Below are 21,400 nucleotides of genomic sequence, written 5' to 3' on the forward strand. Positions count from 1 at the left end.
CGTGGTGCTGGATTTGGATATTGTTCCAAACTGTTGTGGATCGATCTTTTGGAGGACAGCAGGCTTGACGTAAGATTCAACGACGTACTCCTCCGCTATCTTTGACAGAATTGGTGTCAGGGAAATGGGTCGAAGATGTTTATTTATGTCCTGCACAGGTTTTTGCTCGGGCACCGCACAACATTTGCCTCTTTCCACGATGGAGGGAGGCGACCTTCACGATATGATGAATTAAGAATGTCTGCGATCGGCTCTACCAAAAGGTCTGCATTTTCTTTCAACACCCACCCTGAGATTCCGTCAGGACCATGCGCTTTAGTTCTGTTTAGTTTTATCAATTTCTTATAAACTGATTCCTTTGATACAACAAAGGCTGGTTGCTGGGTTGCGCTATTAGCAGGATCTATGACGTAGTCAGCCGGGATAGGTGTGAAACTACGCATGGGCGAGAGAAAGGCCTTGTTGATGATGTTGGCAAAATTGACGTTATCCGTAGGCCCATATAAATGTTGTAGAGATGTAGTGATATAGGATCTTTCCGTAAACGCCGGAGAACTGCCGCTAAGCTTCTTAACTTCAGTCCACCAGGCAGACGGCTTACACTCCTTTAAGTGCTCAACCTTCGCTTGGAAGTATTTAGCCCGACACGCTTTCCTCTCACGATTCACACGATTCCTAAATTCGCGAAAATGCTGGTTGTCCCCGCGGGAAAGGGCGCGTTGACGCGCTTGAATCAGTTCTTTGAGAGTGTAGGTAATCCAAGGGGGCTCGGTAGAGTGCAGCCTCCGGGATTGAATGGGGAGGATGTAATCAACCAAATTAACGTTTGGAGCTTGGGAGCAAATGGGTAAGAATGAAAACGAATAAAATTATATCAAATTAAATCGATCTTACCTTTCACTTGAATAACAATCCGTAGTTGCGAATTTGAAGTTTGGCTCGTTGAGTTAGTCACAACGAAAATGAGTTAAACTAAGCTTGCTAGCCTTTTTATCATCAGTGTTTTGCATAAGTATGCGATGAACCACTTGCGTCAGTAGATAAAACAAAAGTATTTAACAAAAAATGTTAATCTAGATGAATGAAGTTAAATGCTATCTACTTGCCCAGTTTTGACGAAAACGTACATTTATCTTTTATTTTCAGTCTCGGTTTCCCACATGGCTTTTAAAAGTGTACAAATTCTTTAAGACTCTTTAATAAGGAAACTCTTCGAAACATTTCATCGACAAGCGTTTTTCGCAATTTTCTATGACTTTGGAAATCACAGAGGTTCCCTAGTGAAGTTTTTAATAGCTATCCAAATCAAGCTTTTTGTTCCATCTGTAAGGTGACACAAAAGGTTTTTCCGTATTCTGCGCGTTTGAAATAACTTGTGACGAACAACAATTTTTCACTCCCTTTTTTTTTTGTTCGCGGCGCGAGTTACACAGAGGTACTCTAGTTAGCATAACAAATGAGACCACATAACAATATTCATTGTGGACAAGATTAAGTTATAATAAACAAAACAAAACGTAACAATAAACAAGTGTATAAGTAGAGTGTGTCGAATAATACGTTAATTAAACTCTTCCTTCTCAATTCATTTAGCTTTCCTGATTATTATATAAACCTAGCATCTTTGAAGCCATATTCGTCATATCAATATATGTGTTGTTTCAAGGTCCTATTTAAGCACATCGTTGTAGGGTTGTTCCTGCTGTTAATTAATAGTCTAATTTGCGAAGATCAACCACAGTCGATGTTTTTTTTACTTTCATATACATAATGTTAAACCCAGGGAGTTTTAAACAAACCACTTTCTTTAAATCTACACCGGCTAAGCTCCTTTGTCCATTGTACCACTTGCTGGTATAGTTGCCTTTTGCACAAAAGAGTGTTTTCCGCATTCAGACGAAAATAATTCTGGGCACCCTGAGGTTTAATAATGCAAATTAGGAAAATAATATTTGCAAAAAGAACACCCTTGGACGCTTACTTATCTGGTGTCTCTATCTTTTCAGTTTTTTATACAGTGAAACTGACCCCATTAAGTTTAAACACACGAGCCCCTCGCTAGTGTCCTCTGTTGTCGCTTATAATTATAATTAAGCCAAGGTATTTTTCAGTACAGAAATGAGGGATAGGGTTTGGAACTTAGCGACGGCTAGTGTACGTTTAGTTAATATGGAGTTTAATAATTGAAACGCGGGGTGGCTAAAAAGCTAAAGGGTGCTAAAGGATGAGTATACTGTAGGGTGCTGGACAAGGAATCTTTAAACGACCAAGCCATTTTGCTGATGCATACTATTTGCAAAACGTTATTCTTACGTTTTTTACGTTTCAGGCTTTTGAAGCCATGGGGTTTTGTAGCGTACATCGATCAGGTTTAATAAATACCTTTGCTTTATTGTTCTTGCTGTCATCTGCGTAAGTGTTCCGTATATGTTCACCGCGGTTAATCTCGTCCTTGCGGGCTTCACAGCGGTATGTAAACACAGCAGCACGGTGAGAGGCAAGTCTGATAAATGTCGATATTAGACCTTCGCACGAAAGCTTTTATCAAACTATCCATTCTCTTTCAAAATTGCGTAGAACATCACACAACAGCATAGCGTTTGTTCAGAAAAGTTGATAAGTTTTGCAAGTTTCTTGTCACATAATTCTCAGTTACATAATCTTTATTGTCGAATGCAGGCGAGAGTCCTACTGATCATCAATAAATCTTCTTATCGGGCCTCGTTTTAGATTAAACCATATGCTCATTGTTGCTGGTAAAAATGTCTAACCAAAAATAATTTTTTCCGCAATCTTTTACCTATGGGTATCGTAGCTATAAAGAAGGACACAAAGGCCTCGTGCTGTCATGCCGTTAAGAATTAACCAAGCCTTTGTGGTGATTTCATTCACGGCGGTGCCCAATGTAATCAAAGAGTTCTCGGTCCTGATCGGGCTGATTGATTTAAACAGTTAAAATAGTTTGTTGACAAAATATCCTTAACGCTAATACATGCAGTCTATAAGCTGCCGTGGCAGGGCTATGTTTCAATATCTACCCGACACGTGGATTCCGTAACATTTCTCCAGATGGAGCCGGAGGTTTCATGACCAACGACGAAAATCCTTGTTCGTGCTGTTAATACTGATATATCTTAAAACCCTTCTAAATGAGGTCTTGTTATCAATTTCTAAACTTGAGCAATATGAGATGAATTTTAAGGTACAAAGTCTCTTGAAACATCCTTTTATGATTTCAAGGGAGCAACTACACAATACAGGGTCACTTTTGAAGCTGCATAAATTGGCTCGGCAGTGGATAAAAGAACGAGGAATAATCTATATATGCGTTAAGTCCTAGCTCTATGTAATTAGTAGCTCGTTTGGCTAGGCAGTGGATGACATCTAGTCCACCTTCCTCCTTTCGTTGTTCCCGTCGTGCTCGAAAGCGCTAGAACGACTGGAGCATCCGCTACTAGCTTTCCCATCTTTGTCCCCAACAGATGTAGAACTACAACATATCGGAAATCTTTTTTTATTAGAACAACCAGAATCTGGAACTTACTCACCGGCAGAATGGACTTAGCTAATGCTACTCTTACTAGTTTCAAATCTCTTCTTTATGACTTCTTCTCTCATGCTGTCAGAATGAACTACAATCCGTACAATCCTTGAACGTTTAAATCCATCTGTTTGAATTGCAACTCCACAAGATTTCTAGACGTACCAATAATGCGCTGCATGTAATGTGGTTTTTCTTTTTTTCTTTTTACATATATTTTATTTCTGGGCCCGCAATTATTGGCTACTTAGCTGTTGCGATGTCCCTGCCAAACCTCTACATATTGATTGTAATAGATTTTTTTTCTTTTCTTTTTTTTGTATCATAAAGGCAAAGCTAATAAAATAAAAAAATAAAAGTAAACAAAGGAGCAAACGAGCCAAACGGAGCCGGCTCATTTGGTGGATGATTAAATTGGCCCTGTATTCTGTAGTTTAACCAATTCAAGTACAGAGCAACCCCTATAATGGGGTCCAAGCCGGCAGAAAGTTATAGACTAAGGAAGGGTGGGAGGGGAGGGAAAAGAAAAGAAAAGAAAAAAAAAGAAACTGCATGAGCCCTCTTCCGCTTCTCTCCTGCAGCCCTCTCCTCTACGTACCTCTTTCCCCTCCCCTTAGTAGGAAATTGCGTAATAAGATATTGTTCTGTAAAAGAAACAATTCAGCTTTGTCTCGTTAACGATTAGCCGTTTTTTCGTAGTTTGCTTTTGTAAAGACAAACGGATAAAATATTCTCAGTACATTGATTCTTTTCCATAATTTGCACTTTTCACGCAAATTTAATTTATTCAAGATTCATCGCACGTGACAAAATTTTCGTTCGTCAAGCTACGTTTCCGCAGAGTCGCCGAGCCAAAGAGGTGGAAAGATGGACTACGACTTTTTTAACGCACAGAAGAACAAGAAGTGCCTTTTGTTTTATCCGAGAAATGTTACTAACGAGAGACACACTTGTGGAACGTTGAGCTTGGAAATGGCCTTCAAACAACTCGGGTTCATAGCGTGCAACAAACGAGTCAATTTTGCTATGGGTGGTTCTCTTTATGAGGTAATTTATTGTCTGAATATTTTAGTACACTGAAGTCCGTGTGTTTAGTTCTTTGTGAGGCCAGTGTTGTTGCTTGAATTTAGTAAGGTTCGAACATTTAAAATGTATTGTAACATGGCGGCCATTTTGAATTTTAAAGATTCGCTTTAGAAATTCTACCTGGTGAGGTAAATGAATCTAAAACATACATTAACAGATCCTTTAGAGGGTAATTTTGGCATTCAGTAAGAACTGGGTAGACACATAGGCGGAGTCGCACTCCTTTGATTCTACTAGCTGGCTACAGGCAGCCTGCTGATTGGGGACACCCAAAACTAATGTGTACTCATCATTGAAAATTGAACATATAGATTAATCTAAATTTTACTCGACGATATTTACAACATTGAGGAGAAATATGTACTTTATTCTCATCACCTGACTGCTTGATAATTTATTGTTGTTGTAAGGAGAAACTTGATTCTGATCCCTTATTTTGTGCTCTGTCAGCTGGACACTACATGTAATAACAGTGTAACAACTCTCCCTCCAGCCGTACCTCGAGAGGACATCAGTTCTCTGCAGCGTTCTTCATTCGAGCATCAGGATTGGATAAGGTTACTACAAACATTTGTGTATTGATCAAGGTTTTATCACGTGACTCTGGCGAAGTGTGCATTGTGATTGATTTATTGCGCATGCTATATCTCCTCGTGGGTGTACGCTGACGTATCGGATATGTCTTTCGCGCGCCTTGAATGCTTCACTCATCGCTCACAGTCACTTCTCGCCAGAGCATCAAATTTTTGATTTTAAGCAAAGATCTTGCAACATCAATAATAAATCGGCTGTACAGACATGAGTTCAACTAAGGGGAAAAAAGGACTAACTTTTCTTGTCGGTTTTTTTGACGCGGAGGTCCACGAATGCCGAAATGTAAGCTAGCCTCGGAGGGTGGCGGAAACCGAGCTTTGCCAAAATGTCGTCGGAAAGGAAAACAAACTGAAACTAAAGCGAAACCAATAAAATTGTCACTTGAACATGTCAGAGCAGTGGATTTTGTTGATTTATGATCCTCGGACCATTATGTATTATCTACAAGAGAGGTTAGTTCAGAAACCTTGCTTCTGAAATTTACTTTCTAGTGGATGAGCTAAAGAGGAGGCAGACTCTCGGAATGAGAACAGCTGTGCAGTTTCTAGATAAAATCGATTTTTTTATTGTTTAGGATAGACTTTTGATTTCGTGAGAGAGCTGCCAATATTGACAGATTGTTTTTGTCCTTTTAGCATGGTATTAACTCCAACAAGCCACTTTGCTTCTCACACTTTGACATTGCTGGATTAAGTGGCGATTTCCCACAAGTACCAACTGGTGCCCCTCTGGCTGCCATGGCGGAACACTTCTTGAAAGACCACTGCTAAATGGATCATAAGCTCACAACACAATTTTACCTCGTTAGAGTTAAAACACCGTGATAATGTCAAGCTTTTTATAGCTCAGCTGCTGATAGCTTTTGTTTTTGTTTTGCTGAAATTCTGATTATTTGTAGGTAAGGACAGTCGGGGGACAATAGAGCTAGAGACTGAAAGAGTCGCCTTAACGTTTGTAATGATCCAAAACTGAAGTTTAGATGCAAGATTTTTCAAACAATTGTACGTGAACTGTTTAAGACTGGCCTGTGAAACGAACTGTCTGGTCTAAGTTAAACCTACAACTCGCTTATGACTTTCCTGATATAAAAGTTTTAACATCTCTCAAGTCACGTAAGAAAGTCGCAGTGAAAATTCGGACTGTCTAAATCCACTCTCAAACATCAAGAAATGAGAAATTTTGGTGTAGCGTATAATGATACTATTCAAAAGCGAAAGAAAATTTAAGATTTGAGCGATGACAACTTTTTTTTTTTTCGTTGAGTGATAGGGAAAGTGGGGAGAAAGACTAGCAAAATCATATTTGCAGATCGTATAGAAAATATGCAGAAAAAGCGCGACAAAATTTGATACAAATATATTGCTAGGCTTTTCAAGAGTTTTTTGCTAGATATTTAATGACAGGATTTGTGCTAGGAAATGAAGAAATTCAATAAAATGACAATCCTATTCTTGACTATGGAATTCACAGACTTAGTATTTATTAATTTTTTTTTACTGTCATCCCCAGCTGTTCAGATAGAAGGCTTTACAGCTTATAAATCACTATCCAGTGGATAGCTTGGTTTGTTTTGTCAAAAATCTACATGCGATAACCATTTATCCGGTGAATAACGTTATCCACTTGAAACTTTGAACAACTGGGTTTTGAAGTTGAGCCGCCCGACTCCAAGCTACCACTGAGAGGGCATGACTGAAATCGAGGCTGTCTTCTTTTGAATTCAGTGAAAATCCTTTCAGGCCCCATAAATGCAAAACAAAGTTTGAACAGTTACTCCATGTCCCAAAATGTTGAAACACAAAACGAACTGACTTCTTAGTATCATTTATATGGTCGCATTAGGGTTTCACCCAATGAGTAGAATGTTTCAGCCACGTAAACGCGCAACATATATAATTATGCAAGGGGGGAGAAGGAATGAACAAGTAAACGCGTGGAGAACGTTGAAGGGGTGGATTAGGAGAAGAATGATGGAGCAAACGGCGAAGGATACAGAGAACGCGCCACGGAGTGAGTGGGGAAAACCCGTAGGAAAGACAAAGAGGAACACAGGATAAAACGAATGAGGGAAAGTATAAGAAAAGCCGCAGGGACTGAAGACACAAGAACATACGGGGAAATGTATGAAAAAACGCAACCGGGAAGTCGAGTGAACAAACGAAATCACTGACTAGAAAACGTATTGAGCAACGACTGGTGGGGAGGGGGGGGGGGGGGGCAATATAAAATTCACAGGGAACATGGAGAGTACCTACACAGGACGTCATTTCAGGGGCTTCCCTCAGAACTTTTCCCGTGAGTTCCCTGGTTAATCCTTCCCGAAAATATCCATTAGGTGACCTACCTCTAACGAAACCTGCTTCATTACAGCGCCAACAGACCTTTAACAGATTAAACCAAAGGCGATTTGAAACAGGAGTAAACTTCAGGCTGGAAGTGGTATTCAGTGTCTCCACAAGCACTTATTCCTCTTGTACAGGCCCTCCCGGCTAAGAGTGACAGGTAACCCAGGGGACAAGAATATGGAAAAAATTTGAACGAAACACGGAACGCGGGGGAAATATTCTCAGGAAAGCCCCTGAAACGACGTTCTCACGTGTGTGCTGTGTACGTACCCTTCACGTTCCTTATGCGCTCCTAGTAACCCCCCTCCAACCACCATATATTACCAGTAAGTTCTACGTTCGCTCCCTGTAGTCCTCCCAGTTGGTGCGTTCTCTCATACCTTTCTCCATGTGTCCTTGTAACTTTTCTGCGGGTTTTCCCGATGCATTTCCCCATACGTTTCGTTGTGCATTGCTCTTGTATTTTCACTGCAGATTTCCCTTTCAGTCTCTTGAGTGTTCCCCCTACCCATACCCCTTTTATTCCATCGTTCTTTTCCTAACCCGCCCCCTTTCAACGTTCTCCATGCATTTACTTGTACATTCGTTGTTTCCCCCTAGCAGAGTAAAATTTATCATGCAAGTTTGCGTCAAAGCACGAGAGATTCTTTAAGAGAAACACACAAGAGGAATGTATGAGTGACGAGTGAAGGTACAGAGGAATGTACGAAGCATCAGACAAGGAAATTCATAAGGGAACTTATGAGGTACTCCAAAGGGAAATGACGATAGAAGTTACCAGGGAACTCACTGCAGAACTCACGAGGGAAATATGGAGGGAATTGCTGAACACCCTAGAGAACTCACGAGCAAACGCACTAGCGAACTAACAGGAGAAATCACCAGAGAACTCAGGAGGGAATTGCCGAACACCCAAGGGAGCTCACGAGAGAACCCGAGGGAACTCACGAGCAAACGCACTGCCGAACTCACAGGAGAACTCACCAGAGAACTCAGGAGGGAATTGCCAAACACCTTAGGGAACTCACGAGGGAACTCGAGGGAACTCACGAGCAGACGCACTGCCGAACTCACAGGAGAACTCACCAGGGAATTCATCATGCAGGGAACTCAGGAGGGAAATCTGGAGGGAATTGCCCAACACTCTAGGGAATTCACGAGGGAACTCGAGGGAATTGACGAGCAAACGCACTAGCGAACTCACGGGAGAACTCACCAAGGAACTCAGGGAGGAACTCAGGAGGGAACTCGGGAGGGAATTGCCGAACACCCTGGGGAACTAACGAAGGAAGATATGAGGTAATTCACGAGTAAACGCACTAGGGAACTCACGAGAGACCCACCGCTAACACAAGGGGAACTCAAGATGAGTGAAACGACAAGGGCTGGGATTGAAAAAGTATCTGACTGAAGAATGGTTCGTCCACTTCTCGTATTCGAGTCCCTTAGGTAGAATGTCGCAAAATAATTATTATCCATAAATTGTCTTGGCTCAACTTCTTGGGAACGTAATAGGGGAAAGATTCGATGGCTCTCAATAAAACAGAGAGGAGAATTGTAAAAAAACACTTAAGTTTCACACGAGGAGGGGGGGGGGGGGGGGGGTAAAGGGCGAAAGTTAAGTAGGCATTTAAGCTCCACGAGTAGAGCCTTTACGGGAGCCGCGCGCCCAGGGGATAAGCTATTGTATGAAAGGGTATCCATTTCTTTAATACGCGCAATCGCTTAATGTGTCCAAAGTCAACCAGTTTCGGCGCTCAAAAGTAATCAACGTTTCTTAATTGGCTGTCATAATGTTAAATCATTTAATTTCGACGAGTAGCAACAGCTACATTACTACGGTAACTAGAATTTGAAAAATTCTCAGTCACGAAATATTGTCTAATGTGGGAAAATTTGGCTCAAAAGTGTCAACGATCTACATAACAGGTTTAAGTCCTAAAAGTAATAAAATACACAATTTCTTATTCCTGTAAGATTTGCTCTGCTGTTACATGCGCGCATTTTCTCCAGAATAAGGAACACTAATTTCGCATTAAAAAAATGATGTTATCCCTCGATGTTAACTAAGCGCGTGAGGAAATGACAGTAACTAAGGGGTAATTTCTGGCTTCAGTAATGAGTACCCCCCTCTAAGACTGCTACTCCATGTGCTTTCACTAATGTAGCATGAGTATCGGGCGGGTAGTATTACCTCAAGCTTTCTACCCACCTCCTCCCGTCTTGGTCTTTTCGTCTCTTTGCTTTATTATTACATTGCTGTCGCAGTTCATTGGGGGTTCAGTGCACTCAACTTTGAAGGCTCAGCATTTATTATCATTATTGTTACTTAATTTTTACAGAACATTCTTGAATATTAATTAAAATGGTTATGAGTTCTTCGCTCTTGGCCAAACATTAATCTAAACGAAAAGTTTAGTGTGTTTTCATTTTAGCCCTTCAAAAATGAGCATACATTTTCGGATTAATATTGATATAATTCAGGAACATTACATGAATATTTCCGTCATAAAATTCTTTCTCATTTGAAATGCAAAGTTTTACAAACCACACAACATATCAACTGAAAAAAGACACAAAAGAATGGTTAAATTATGTATTGCGCCCGTACGAAGTCTTTCTTTAATTTGATTTGATGGCCAAAAGCGTGTAAAGGCATTCCGCACCAAATTTGTGGTGTATTTGTCAGTGATTGGTTCTAGTTTGTAATCCATATTCATGACAAATTGTAGATTTTGCGTCAAACCACGCTGTCGGTGGATGTGTGAAGACGTGTCGTCCCGCTGAAGGCAATTTTGTACTCCTGAAGGAAGAACCATGCTTTGTTTATGCTGGGAAGGAACTCATCGAACTTTTGCAACAGAAGGTGCGTATTGCTTTACTTGAATTTGTTCGGCAAAGTTAAAAATTCACAACAACGAGTAACCTCGTGTGCTTGTTGTGCGTTTGAGAATCGCTTCAATTCAAATCGTTCGTTTCGTTAGCAACAAAGCAAGGACGGAAGCCCTGGAGACCTGTATTGTGGTGGGAAAACACTCTGAAATATTTCACGAAAAATTACGAAAAGTTTGATGGCTTAAATTGTATTTGCTCCGACGAAGGCGTAACGATCACAACATTCTTTATGAACCTCAAGTTGAACGCCAATAACACGTTTCTAAACGTATACGTATATGTGATATTTGTACTTCTAATTGCCAAGGACAACTGAGTTTTTCTGCTCTGACAAATTTCCCAGGTTTTTGTTAAATTTTCTTTTCCTTCACGCCGGAACTTTCTTTACAGTGAGGAGACTATGAAATTTAACCTTTGGAAGTTTCCTTAGCCCTCGTACATTTTCAGGCTTATGTTTCTCTCGTTTATTTAGTTTTAAAATTAACGCATTTCAGTACTTATCATGGTTTGATCTTTTTTTTTTCAGAACGACTCGCATCTTGAGGAGAACGGGAGAAGAGAATCTTCTCAAGACTGGACAAGCTGGAATCACTGATCAGAAGGAAATATATACTACAAAGATAAGAACTTTGAAATTATTAAAGAATTCAATTATCAAAAATGATGGCTGTCCAGATGTTAAATTTTTATAGGAGATTTTGTTTTTTTGTTTATTCATTGGTATTGATTGTTTGCATCGAGACGTGAAAACACAAAGTTGAGATTTAGACAATTGGCATAATGTCCTTTAAAGCTAGTACAACATCAGCCACCATTTTTGAAGTTTTTTTCAAAGGGTACTTTTTACAAACTTTTTGCGATCGTACATGCGAGCTGCAAATGATTGGATTCAGATTACCTCGACAAACTTGTTATCTGATTGTCTTGATGTATTCTAAATTAAGCAAGTGTCAATTCTTCAATTTTAGTCGGCGATCTGTAGCGTTTTTTTTTCCCTGAAGTAGTTACTTTAGGTGTACCCTTTCACTATAATATGCTATAGTTACAACGTAAGTTGATGGCGCAGGGAAGTGAAGTTTTTAAAGTGGCACTGCAAGACGTGACAAAAGACACGACGAAACGAACAAACAGACTAACAAACAAACAAGTTAAAGAATCAAGGTCATCGTGTTTGGAAACCATGTTTTTCAAAATACTTTGGAAAAGCCGAATTTTTACTCACCAATTTTAATCAACTTGGAAGTCACGACGATAGAAATTACTTAACTGCTTTCTAATACTGGTAAAATTTTTCTCTCAAAACTTGAAATACTATAATTGTTATTCAGGTACTCAGTAACGACACCGACTGAACACAACGTCGACGAAAAATAATACTTATGACACTCGCACATTGCAAGACTAAATTTGGATTCTGCTCACCATATAACAGTTTGACAAAAGTACAAACAACGTTTAGCGGTGACTGTGGAAATCAAACAGAAGATAACAACCTGCACATACAATACTGACGACTTTTTGACGAACTCAACGAAACTGATGAACAAACTTTGAATTTAAGAAGAATCGAATTGTTTTACACTTTTAAACGACTGCTATACGATAATACAACTACAGTGCCACGTTAAAAGATTCTCATTTTTGCTTCATCGACTTACTTATTAGTAAAAATCGACGAGAGAACACTGGCTTCCTTTACTACAAAAATATTATTAAACAATGACAACAAATCTAATTTATCACCGATTGTACAACTCTGAATTCGTCTATACCAGCATGAACAGAAATTAGTGGGTTTTTTTTCTGAATTTCGGCTCAAGTGTTTTGGCTGAAACGTTTAAAAACGTAGAGAAATAATTATAAAGTGCCTATGTTCTCCTGTCGGTTTGAGATCTTTAGTGTAAAACACAGATGTCTCTCTCTTGGGAAATTAAGCACCATTTTCGGTGAAGTTTGGATTTATTTTCATAGTTATACAGACCACAAAACATAAACCAACAAACAACGATGGCAAATCAAATCACTGGCTGTAATTAATGAAGGAAACAAGCAATCGAATCGTAAAAAACAAATTTATACAGTTCGCATCTTGCAAAATTGTCTCGGTTATCGCTGAAATTTTTCTCATGCAAATTTGTATCATTGTTCTTGCAAACTTCGAAGGTTTCAGTTAAAAAACATTTGAAATGATCATCGAGTCAGAATTTTGTTTGTTTTATTTTGCTTAAGGCAAAATTATATCGGTTATCCTCAAAAGTTTATTCTTCCAAAAAACTCTTAATCAGTTAACTGAAACTGTATAGCTTTTCTTGCTACGTATTAAGATATTAAAACAATTCGTAAGGATCTTGTTTGTTTTACGTTGCTTGAAGCAAAACTGTATCCATTATCCTCGAAAGTTTATTCATCTGAAAAATTCTGTTAGAACATTTAGATGTATAGTTTCGCTTTCTTTCTCATGGTCTGTATAACTATTTTAAATCATTTTCTTGTATTTAACAATTTACTGGCAAAAGTTCGTGTTAAGGGTGGGACAAAACTCGGAACAACCCCGGTTTGTTTTCCTGGAGCAGACATCTGGATTTTATTACGATTTCTTAGTTTATTTACAAGTGGATAAAGACCCTTTACTGTCGACGTTCAGTGTAATACAGGACAAAGCAATAATGATCGGAATTACAAGAAATAAAACTGAATAACTTGGAATTTATTTCTGACCAAATGAATTTTATATTTTCAAAATATAACTGAAGAATGTTATCACGAGAATTGATAAGCAACATGGACCTAAACAATTGATGTAATTGTAATAGTTTTACGGCTAAAACCACACTTGAATTTGTCCATGTCGTCGTTATGGCTTCAGAAAGGAAACAATTGCAAATTTAAGGTGTTGTTCCAAATTCGTCTTTCAGTTGGATACAAATCACGTCGATTTCTCAGCATCGTCTGAGTTCACAGTTTCAAATTTAACTGAAGAATATTATCACAAGAATTGACAAGCAACATGGACCTAAGCAACTGATGAAATAGTTCTTGTCATAGTTTTTGCGGCTAAAACCACACCTGAATTTGTTCATGCAATCCTTATAGCTTCAGAAATAAAGAAAACGATCACAAATTTAAAGTCTTCACCAAAATCTTGTTACAGTTAGATACAAATTGTTTCTATTTCTAGTCGTCTAAATTAATATTTTCAAAATATAACGAACTGGAGAATGTTGTCACAAGAACAGCATTTGTCTGTGGCTTTAGAGAAAAATAGATAACAAATTTAAGGTCTTTGTTCTAAAATCTTACAGATGGATAAAAATTGCTTCGATTTTGTTTAACATGTCCTGTATTACAAGCTAAACTCGATGGTTGAGGTCTTTATCAGAGGCAACATGGCAAGTTCTACACCTTTTAAAAGTCTAGAATTGATTGAAAATTTTAAATACTGAGCGGCGGGAACACATCGTGCACTGTTGGCCAAATAATTAATGTTTGAAGTAGACTTAACTTTTTAAACTTGCCATGTTGCTTCTTTACTGTAAAATGTTCACATCTTCTCGTGCGAATTGTAAACTTTAAACGTTTCGGATGGTAATGTTTGATTCCAAATTTGATTTTTACAAAGTACTAGGGGCTTAAGAAAGTTATTCTCTGATTTTTTTTCGGAGTAAGAAAGAAATTGGCATTTCAGTTAATTTTTTTTTGCACGAGGAGATGTTTACATGACTTTTGGCGTAAAATTCTAAGGAAACCATTTTGAATATTTTGCCGAAAATGTTGTCAGGGGAAACTCTGTGCAAATTTCTTCAAATTTTCCCGCCAAAAGTCTTAGTATATATAAGGCAAAATTTTTCTTCACACCTTTTAGTTTAATTTAACTGATTTTCAATTAATTAATTAAATTAACTAACCAATTATTGCAAAACAATAAAATGTGATTAATTAAAAACAACAAGTGGTGGTTTCAATTGTGTACATTTAATTGCTGCTATTGCATTGCTGTTGTTGCTAATTTCTGCTATTTTTATTGACTTGCTGCTAAAGTAGCAATTCAATACTTAAATAAAAAAAGACATTAAAAATATCACGGCAAATAGAAGTCAATTACACACGCGCCTTCAATATAACTTTTATTGGCTTTTCAACAATACAATTAAAATTAATTACAAAAAATTTGAATAAGTAAACAAAATAAAAAAAATGCGCTTTTAAAAGGGCCTGGAAACTAGTCAAAATCTAGGCTATCTCTTTTACTACTTTTTGACTACGTAGGGTTGCCAAAAAGAAAAAAAATTCTGCGCTTTTGAACAGAGTCTAGCCAGAAACCAAACATATACTTTGACTTTTGATGGGATAAATCCTGCTACATATTACAAGATTTTTTCCACCAAAAGACTTAGTATAAATTTGACTCAAAAGCCATACACCATTTAAAATTGCAGACTTTTTTTTTCAAGAATTTTACTGCCAAAAGACTTTTCGATTATTTTATTGACCCTTTTAAAAGCGCGACCTTTCCATCAATCCTATCCTCCTTGGAAACTGGACAGATTTTGCTAAAATTTGTGAAAAAAATTCTAGACAATTGAACAGTACATTCCATGTGTTGTTTGAGAACTAAATTCTGATAGTCGAATTTTGTTTCACGGGTTTTGTGAAGAAGCTAAGAAGACTTCCAGGCTTGAAAGATCTTATCGCAAAAAAATTAATCGAGATAAAGTAATATCTGCTACCTTACATTTAAAGAGAAAACTTGTAATTGAATCCACAGCTTGCTCGAAAAACGACTCGATATTAGTAACCCGCGAAATAGTCACTAGACAATTTGCAATAGCTCCGGTAATTCCTTTGGACTCTTGAGTTATGTGAAAAACAATTTTGATGAATGAAAACTAATCGTGATAAATCTAAATCTACCTCATTTATGATACATGATCCACTGATGAAACATCTAAATGAATTAGTTTGGTTTCCTTTGCTTCTTTCTCCATGTTAATGTTGGTGTCCTGGTGATGTACATTCAGCATTTGAGATGGCAGCCTGAAAGAAATATTAATAACAAAACAAATTAACAATGGTTAAATCAAAAACCAACGAACAAAATAAACGCAATTGCATACTCGATTTAAGTTTACAACTTATTGTTAGTTGGTCTTAATTCTCTTCACGTGAATGTTGCGTTACCAAGTTAGTCACGCAACGCTTCTGAAGTGACGTTTCTGCTTTCCATACGCTCCGTTCTTGAGACAATTTGAGGAAAGTAGAAACGTGTATCAACATTTATCCCTAGATTGAACATTATTCCGCCTTATATCGCGCTGCAAGCTCTATAACCTTGAACAACAACACATTTCAGGGCACACTTGCTGAAAACGAGATTATACTAATCCAGGATTCGTGAAATTTGAATTTTATTGTTTTTCAAAATACGGAGGCGCACAAATGACGGGGCTCGACACCCACCATCATCACCCACCCAACTTTGACAATTGTTGTACTCCTTTTTCGAACGTTTAATATCCACTGAATACCAAGCTTGAACCTTCCTAGATGGTCTTCTATCATATAAGATTTACATCAAAACTTTTAGGAAAAAATAATCCGTTAAGGTGTGAATCGGTCTGAATTTCATTAGGTACATAAAATTTCTTGCACAACAAAATATTTCATGGGACTGCTGAAAAAGAATGATTATTTTGCCGAATTGAAGCAGACAACCATCGACAAAGAAAAACAAGTATTGTTTTACAATTTTTTTTTTCAGCTGTTGTTTTGTTTGCTGTTGAATGACAGATAATTCGTGGTCGTCCTATCGAATCCCCCTTTCACAGTACGCCTAGAGCACAGCTTAGGTATATTAGGTTGCTCTTAACAATTTTTGATCGGCATCACTTAATTTCAAATTCAAACTTGTGAGTGAAAATATTTGTTAACTTGTAATCCTGAATTAGTAAATCTTCACTTCACTTTTAACCCCCTAGTGGTATTGGGCCGGCTGTTATTGATTACGGAAACCTGGATTAGTAAATCTGCACCGAATCTACAGCTTAATGCAAAAGTAAGAAACTAACCTCATTGAAAAATTCACTCAGAGGTTCTCCTTGTCTCTCACGCCAGAAGAGGATTCTTGATTTGCAGCTCAGTTTTTCATTCCACACTTGATACTCTCCTAGCGAGAGAGAAATACATACTCTGTAAATTACGTAAACTAAAAGCTAGGGGGGTTAAATAAAAAGACTTCCTGGACTTCAGAGGTTACCGGTGTCTTTCTGGAATCCTCATTCATAGTCCGCTTTTATGACAATTTCGTGCAAGTTGCTCGCCCTTATCATTTTCTAACATATTAGAAAAAACGTTTTGTCCATTTATAATTCTGAGCATTTCTGTTTTCGGAGAACTTGGAACAAATCTACAGCTTGATGCCGTTACGTTCAAGAAACTAACCTAGTCGTGTGTGCTATTAAAAAGTTGTCCTTCTCTCCTACACCAGAAGCGCTTCCCACTTTCCAGCTTTTTCCATTCCAGATATTCTCCTAGTGATGGAAAGAAAAATTCCGTGTAAATTTTATAAGCTGGATAACATAAACTACTAAAGAGCTTGGGAAGTTTCCTAAATAAACTTCCAGCATCAGAGGTTAAGTATTTCTGGGATCTCGGGTTCATAGTGCGCCTTCAGTAAAATTTTCGTAAACTTGTCTGCCCTTATTTTTTACTTTGGCTAATCTCAAATTCAAACCTATCAGAGAGAAGTTTTTTTGTTAACTTATAATTCTCGATAAGTAAATTTGTTTTTGAACAACTTGCGTGAAATCTACAGCTTATAACAGTAAAGCAGGAATCTTACCTCACTGATGTCATTCACAAGTTCTTGTCTCGTACACCAGAAGCTTTCTCCATTCCAGGCTTGATATTTTCCTACAAAAGAGGCAAATGCAGCGTTAACTATACAATGCAAGCTAGATACATAAACTAAAAGATATGGTAGTTTACGAAAGAGACTATAAACATCAGAGGTCACTGATGTATTTCTGGAATCCTCCGTTCATTAAGCGCCCCCGTTAAAAACTGAGTAAATTTGTTTGGCCTTATTTTTTAACTTTGGTTAATATCAAATTCCAACTTATTAGAGAATCGTTTTGTCCGGTTATAATTCTGGATTACTAAATCTGTTTCCCGACAACTTGAAACAAATCTACAGCTAAATACGTTCAAAATAAGAAACTAACCTTATTGAATATGTTATTCAGAGATTCTCCTGCTCCCAATACCAGAAACGTTTCTTGATTCCCAGTCTCCCATTCCATGCTTGATATTCTCCTAGCGAGAGAGAGATAAATGCTGTGTAAACTACACAAACAAGATAACGTACACTAAAAGTAAGGGGAGCTTTACATAATAGACTTTCAACATCAGAAATCCCCAGTTCATAGTGGGATTTCATTACAATCTTTTGATTTTCTCAAAATTTAACTTATCAAAAATTATCAGTAAAAACTTTTGTCTACATGTAATCATGGATTAGTCAATTTGTTTCCTAACAACACCAGTCAAATCTACAGCTTAATAAGCTGATAATATAAACTAACCTCATCGAAATGGAATCCAGGAAGCCTTGTCCTTCTCTTCTACGCCAGACACGTGTTCAGTTTCCCATTGGCTCATGCTTGTTATTTCCCTGGCGAGACAGAGGGAGTATAATTCGTAAATTATAGATGCTGGCCTAACGTATAGTAAAAGCTAGAGGAGTTAACTAAGTAGACTTTCCTCATCAGAGGTACTGAACCCTTCATTCTTTACAATACTTTAAAGCAGTGTAAAAGTCCTTGTCCATTGCTTGTAAGGTGCGCGTTTACAGCCTTTCACAGCCTGCTGGCAAGTTTAAACAAAACAGAAAATGAATATCTCGCCTTTAATAACGGACGAGCCCTTCAAAAAGTCAGCTTCCCCCAAAAACGTGCTACGAATTTATCTCTGTCATCAGATGCAAATTGATAGTTCCCTTGTAAGAGTCACTTGCAGTGTTAGAACAAACAGTTTCTATATAAAATGTCCTTTAATCAAACTTAGGGTAACCGATAGGCACGGTCTCCACTCTCCATCCAAAAAATAAAAAGCTGGAACGGGAACAGGGTCTATTCAATACGTAATACGGATATCCAGTAAAGACATTGTTACAAATGGTGGTCAATATATATATATATAAAACATTTCAAGCTAGGAAAGCAAGGCATAAACTACACGACACCAAGACACCGTTATCTGATGGTGTGTCTGTCTGTCCAGGCCAATCGAATGACCTTTCTCCAGCAATGTGACAGAGTGATCAGTTTGATTTAGTACGAAAGATAAAGCGCGGATTAGATAAGGCAGCAATTGTTTTCAAAAACCTTCCCAGGAAGTAGCAAAACAGAAAGGCAAAGTGACTTCCCCCAACCCCTCCCCTCCCCCCACCATCGTGTCTAAAGAAGTGTTGGGTGACAACCCTAATACCAGCTATTAAGGAGACTGAATGAAATATAAATCCCAATAAACTCAACTGGGAACCAAATGTGCCGTAAAGTAAACTATGTTCTCAAATATTAAATCCAAGCTAGACATGATCCCACAACATAGACCTGTCTTTATAATAGTTATGTGCAAGCCCAAAAGACTGCACTCCTCTAACCTCGCTCGAAAATACTGACAAATTACTAAACACTAACCTGTGGTTTGTGGAACATCATTTCTCCAACGACTGTCTGTCCATGTCAATTACCAGAATTTCTCTCAGTCACACAGTAATGTACCAGATTAGCTTCTCACCTGATTACACAAAATTAGATGCCGATTACTTAAATGCGGACATGACTCTCACTGAAAGGTGGTTTCCACATGTTTAAGACTGTTTCATTGAATTACGTGCTCCAGATCACAGCCTCAACTGAATCACTTCTAAATATACGGGTAGATCTAAGCCCTACAATATATAATTTTGTACCAGCTTTAGCAATTTCCTGGAATTTCGGCTGTCATATGGCAAACAACATTGCACACATCTACAGTTAGCATTGTGAATTTACATAGCAAGGACAATAAATGCCAACACAGAACTAGACGTTAGAGAGCGGGCCTCTAAAAAAATTAATTCTATGCAAATTATCTCGAAATTGCCGTTCAACAACAGGGAAAATAATGAGACCGACTACATAAAACACAGTAGAGACTGATTAACTTCTCAAGATGACCTTAAATAAAACAAATTGCTGACTTACTTCGACGTTCGACGTCCGCGTGTTGTCGGCCATCGTTTCAAAGCAACTTTCTTGCGATGTAATCGTCTCCGCACCATGTCCGTCAAGTCTCGAACTAATGGACGTCCAACACGGCAGTATACAGAAACCCTCAAAGCTGGAAACGTCGACTTGATAGGTTTAACCAAGGCCATATTCATTTTTAACATCAACCGTACATTTACTCTCTCTTCATGAAGAGGTGATATCAAAATTTGAATAACTTAAAATTAATGTGACAGTTCAACTGGGAGGTCCCGGATACTCTTCTTTTCAAATGCAAGCAGTGTATGAAGGACGTTTCCGGGAAAATTTTCCAGTCGATAGAATTTTTTTTAATTTTTACTTCAGTCAGATAATGAGTTATCTATGTCAGAAATGCAAAAAAAATTGGGGGTCACGGACTCCGTTTCAGAGATAAAGCGTGTGCAAAACTTCCCTCATTTTGAAAAATTAAAGTCTTGGGGTCAATTGATATTTTTGTAGTGTCTTAATGGGTGAAATATGCCCCAAAACTAAGTCATACTCCCCTCTCATTAAGCAAAAATTAATTTCAACCCCCCTCACATAATGATAATATTAAGGCTAACCCCCCCCCCCCCCCCCGCTTTAAAAAAGTCTCTTCCCACTGATTCCCTCACACTTAGTTTACTTGTTGGAGTTCTTCCTCCGGTACAAACATCACTTCAAATGACTCTTCGACGTATGTCGAAGAGTCATTTGAAGAGTCATCAGAATCGCTGGACTCTGAGCTTGTGTCGGCTTCGCATGAATTGGGAGATTCCTCGTCTTCTACAGGATCTCTGACACTAAGGTTCCCGCGTGCGTGGGTGAGAACTCGATCGATCAATCAACTCAGCCTTGCTTCCACTTATCTTGAGACCTTTTTGCTTTAGATACATTTTCAGCTGCTTGTTGGTAAGCGCTTTTACATCTTTTTCAATTGGCCAAGAAATAAGCGGAAGAGTGTTCCTTTCTCTTACTCTTTTTTTAGCTTTTGCATCGAGGATCCCAAGGTGCTGTACATAACTTTTACATGCAGTCTCGTCCACGTTGTACTGGGAACATACCTCTTGCAAAGACCTTTCTTCAGATAGGAAAACAACAGCTCATAGATCGGGACACCTTAGAGTTGATAAATTTGTCAGTTTTATTCCAATGTTAGTATTTATATTTGAACTCTAATAATTCTTCCACTACTTTTCCAGTTACATCCAACCCCCCCTCTCTCTTGTTGTCATTTTCTCCTATGCCTCCCTCTAATTTTCCAACCCCTCCCCCTCTAGGTAATTATCGCAGAGTCCCTTACTGATGTTTCGTTTCGTTGTCATTGAAAGCTATTTTCTTCAGTGTGTGATCCTGTATCAGGAATGTTTGTGGAGATTTTATGTATTTCACCAGATATTCCGGGATGTTTTAAAGTCGATGCCTCTATTGAACTGTGTCATCAGTCTATTTCGCGGGAGAAACAAGAACTGAAAACGTTCCAACTTAACGTGATATTTTGCAAACTGTCAGAGACCAAAGAGGTGTGAAAGGGGTCGAGCCGAGAAGAAAAGCCCCCCCACCAAAAAATTTCATTAGTAGATTAGTTCTTCGTCAGCTAGATGAGTATATAAAATGGGAGATCTTGCAAACGGGCAATCATCTTTTGGTCAGTTTTAGCGCTTCTCTGC

At 38.2% G+C, this 21,400-nt stretch overlaps 1 long non-coding RNA gene across 1 annotated transcript; it reads right to left on the reverse strand.

Moving 5' to 3' along the window:
- Positions 1–14,570: 14,570 nt before the first annotated feature.
- Positions 14,571–20,030, reverse strand: LOC110061234 (uncharacterized). Its single transcript, XR_016207591.1, has 7 exons — positions 19,158–20,030; positions 18,042–18,130; positions 17,682–17,772; positions 17,300–17,358; positions 16,900–16,988; positions 16,527–16,624; positions 14,571–15,495 (listed from the first exon to the last, which is right to left on the reverse strand). It is a non-coding gene; the product is annotated as an uncharacterized LOC110061234 (long non-coding RNA).
- Positions 20,031–21,400: the final 1,370 nt, after the last annotated feature.

Source organism: Orbicella faveolata, unplaced genomic scaffold (genome assembly GCF_042242905.1).
Source record: "Orbicella faveolata isolate gen_17 unplaced genomic scaffold, um_ofav_v1 contig_1, whole genome shotgun sequence".
In the NCBI taxonomy this organism is placed as follows: Eukaryota; Metazoa; Cnidaria; class Anthozoa; order Scleractinia; family Merulinidae; genus Orbicella; species Orbicella faveolata.